The sequence below is a fragment of the Triplophysa dalaica genome, chromosome 10 (genome assembly GCF_015846415.1).
Source record: "Triplophysa dalaica isolate WHDGS20190420 chromosome 10, ASM1584641v1, whole genome shotgun sequence".
Classification (NCBI taxonomy): Eukaryota; Metazoa; Chordata; class Actinopteri; order Cypriniformes; family Nemacheilidae; genus Triplophysa; species Triplophysa dalaica.
Window position 1 is genome coordinate 523040 of NC_079551.1, and position 4556 is coordinate 527595.

Below are 4556 nucleotides of genomic sequence, written 5' to 3' on the forward strand. Positions count from 1 at the left end.
ACAAAAAAGATCCACTCATTTATAAATCAAAGTTACGCAAACATTTACATTTTAAAATACGAACATTAGAAGTTAGATCAGTACTTACTATGAGTGTGAAAATCATCTTCAAACTGTGTACAACTCTACACAAACAAACACAAGTAATGTGTTAATCCAGTGAACACTTAGCGTGGTTCTCCGCTTATTTTAACGATCAGATCTCATGAACTAGAATTTGATAAGTCTGCACTTTTAAACACTTTAAATTTGACTTAAAAAATCGTCCGGGTAATTGTTTGAATATATTAAATATTGTATACTTGTAATTATTTTATTAAAGCTGTAAAGATACTAAATACTCAAATTGAAGATCATGAGCTCCTGATTAACCCCAAAATAAACACATGCAACAAGATATCAATAACTACACCAGATGTGAATCATGTGTCTATTCTGTCATCAACAGCAAGATAATAATGAATCTGAAAATAAACAATGAATAAATACATTAATTAAGCATTTATAGTGTTATACAGTTAAAAATGGATCACATTTTGGCAGGTATTTTATTTAAATTCCCCTTTTTATTTATGCAGTTATAACTGCTTTATAATGCATTTGTAAATGATTATTAAACATTAATGAACACTTTTATTCATTCTTTAGAGGGAACCTTAATGTAAAGTGTTACCTTATTTTGTATGAAACATATACAAAGCACTAAAAAAATCTTCCTACAACATTTAAACATTGCAAACAGTAAGACATTTACCTTCATCTCATAACCTCATGATAAGTAAATATGACCTTATTCTAAAGTTTTCCACATTTTTTTTCAATATTTAGTTATCATAAACCTATTGACGTTGAATATATTTAAGTCTATCTTCTGAATTATAATGTAAAAGCACTACATTACTGGTATATTATATATAAATAGATGTATAATTTGAAACCCAAGGTAGAGATATTCAATGCATAAATAAGGAAATGTTCTTCATCCAAGAAATGCTCTTGCTTCTATTCGTGGGTTTGGGCTCCACGTGTAGAAAAGATCAAAGTTCATAAAAACACGGCTGTCCATTGTTGGCATGTGAGACGATAGATGATCCAGTGACACAAGACGTCCTCCCCACAGCTGCACATTTAAGACATTATAAACATTCACGTAAAAATCACTGGCACACCTCACAGGGATCTTTCATTTGATCATCGACTACATCATGTTATATACATAGACACACTTATACACGCCTGTTCTGTACATGTGTTCAGTGAATGCATTCTGGGATGATAAAGCCTCCGCACAACCTTGAAGCACAACAGCACCACATTAGAGATTTTATCAGCGTGAAACTACCTCACCGATTTTAAGAATCTGAAACCATAGACACCAAGAAGAGAGAGGAGGAAGAAAAGATCTTGTGTCTTTAAACAGCTGGGTATCAAAGAGAAACTCTGAATGCTTGTAAGTTCACAGAAGGCATGAACACGTGAACCGTGTGTGTGATTCAAGGTTATCTTACTTTACTCAAATTAAAACTTTGTAACGTTTCTGTTCATCGAAATCAAATCAAATACAGACATAAAAATGATTGGGAAAATCGTAACTAAAGAGAACATTGAAATCTTGCCTCAAAAATAAATAGAAATCATTTTGAAGCATTAAAATTATGATAATCCAGAACTTAAATAAAACTAAAATTAATTCAATTTTAAGGCAACATAAAAAAACAGATAAATTTTAAAATGATAAAACCATATTAAAATTACTAAAACTTTAACTAAAATAACATGAAAACGAAAAATCTAAAATTAAAAGCTTAAATATGAATTAAAATGAATAAAACTAAAATGAAAACCATAATAATTCTGGTGCGAATGTCTCGCTACATTAGCAGTCTTGTGTTTTATGAAACAAGTGTGAGAAAGTTCCAAATAAAAGATAAAAAAATGTCACATTTTGTTTTGACAGACAAAATGTCCCAAAAATGTTTAATTTGACTTAAAACAAAGTATTATTGCCTCCTATTAGTGTTTAGATATCAACGCAAACATTTGTACATTTTAAGATGAGTATTGCATAAATTGATTCAAATAAATGTGGATTTATACATTTAAAGAATTTAATACATTAAATTCTTGATAGAACAAACTAATCCGTGAAGCACTCTACAATGTTTGTGATTGATTATTAAAAGTTTCTGTAACACTTTACATTAAGGTTCCTTTTATAAAGCATTTGTGAACGTGTTCATTAGTGATTAATTAGTCATTATAATGCAGTTATAACTGTGTGAATAAAAAGGGATTCTAACAACCCCGCCAAATACTGATCCATTCTTAACGCACATGTTATAAATGATGAATAAATGTGAATACTTCCCAGACATCTATTTCTTTAAAGTGCACTTTCATTGGCTGTCAATAGATCTTAATATATGATTGACATCAGAGATGTACTCTTGTGAGCAAGCGTTCCGTTTCTACAATAAATACATGTTTTCTGGTTTTGATGAACTATTGAAAGTAATTGAATCATTAATAAAACATCCTTTGTGTAATAAGTGTTAGTAAGTGATCATACACTGAAATACACTTATTAAGCATTTATTACATGTGTGTTAAACATGGCTCAGTATTTAGCATTTCATGTTGCCAAAGTTTCCAATAAATTACATATAAAGATGAGGTTATTGACAGATAAAGATCTATAAATGGGATATGGAAGGTGTCACAAGCCTTTATATTACATATTACGTTATACTACATTATATAGTTGTATTTATGCTATATTATATTGATACATTGTGATGTCTTGTTGGATCAGTACTTCATAAATGTGTGTATTTGTACCTTCATGCGTTCAGTGAATCAGACTCTGGCCTTCGTTTCTTTGAACTGAGGTGCTGGAATAGCTCAACAAAAGCTTCTGTTTGCATTTGGTGTTTAACTGCGGCAGCTGTAATTATGTCATGAACAAACATCCACGGATCAGGGATTCAAACATCCGGAAGCAACTGGAACAGCCTGCTTTACATTCATTTGTAAATGTTTATCCAGTCTACTTACATATGTCTGTAGGGGTAAAAAGTGTCTAGTTAGAATATACAAATATTAATGTAATGTGTTGTGTTGACTGCACAATTCCCATCCTTGCATTTGTGTGAATATGCAGTTTCAATATTCAAGTCACAGAAATCATCCCACGACACAAATTAAAATAAGCAAAACAAACCAGTAGCTCCTCCCTGAAGAATGCGACATCCAGGGGGCAAGGTCGAGTCCAGATCCTGTCTCCTCCCATTGCATTGTGACTGGTCGACACTGGATCCAGTCTCTCTCCACTGTGTTTTGACTGATCGACAGTGTCACGTCATACTCTAGTTATGACTCAATGTGGAAATGGTTGAGCAACAACATAATTTATTATTTTGACGGTGTCATGGGGTTTCAAGTCCCCTTTAGGACCCAGAGTGATTCAATTGGCTGAAAGAACGTCTATTTGGGTACTCTTATAGCGCTTGATTGCAAGGAATTCTTTCAAAATTACATTAAGATATGTTTCACTAGAACTTTGCTAAAATTACCATTTAAGTCTTTGACATTAAGTGCTGGCTATGTTAGCTTACGTATCAACTAGCATAGCAAAGTACTATGTTGTTAACTAGCTCTTGCTAAAAACTGAACATTCAAAAAATTTGAATTTTTGTACCAATCGGGGTCCTATAGGGGACCGAATCGAGGGTTGACTCAATACCTCATGACAACGGAAAAGAAACTTGCCGAAGACAAACATTATTTATTAACATATTTTTATAACATATTTTATTAGACTAAGGTTTTGGGTATTTTTAATAACGTACTTAATTAGGTTTAGTGTAAGGATTTGGGTTAATAAATATTTAACTCTGATCATTACTCAGAGACGCACACCAAACGATTACATTGATAAGAGCAAACGTTTGGGGAACACAAGTGGCAATTTACTCTCCAAATTGCAGCTAAGTATATAAAGTGGGAGGAGTTGGATCTGGGCCCAACCACGCCCCCTCGATCTTGCGTTCTGCAGTGAGGAAAAAACTAAGGCTATATGTTTTTGTTCATTTCAACAGAAACAAGAAACTTCTGTGTTACCGTTAACCCCTACAAGTCAAGCTGCCTTTACGACACAAACGTCTTGACAGGTAACAGGGGCAAAAGAGAATAGAAGCTCCGCCCCAAATCTTCTCCATCTTTGACAGAAATCATCAGTTCGTGCTCATAGGTCAGTCTTGAAATTTATAATCAAACGCAAACTCATAATAAACGTAAACAACAGATAACCTAAAAATAAAATTGACCCTGTTAACTTACTTAACGCATTTCTTGATACCGTTGGACATAAGCACTAAATAAAACAGGATTCATCACAATGTAAAACTTCCCCACCTGTCTTCTTAAAGGGACAGCACACCCAAAAACGAAAATTCTGTCATCGTTTACTCATCTTCCAGTTGTTCCAAATCTATATAAATGTCTTTGTTCTGATGATCACAGAGAAAGATATTTGGAAGAATGTTTTTAACCAGACA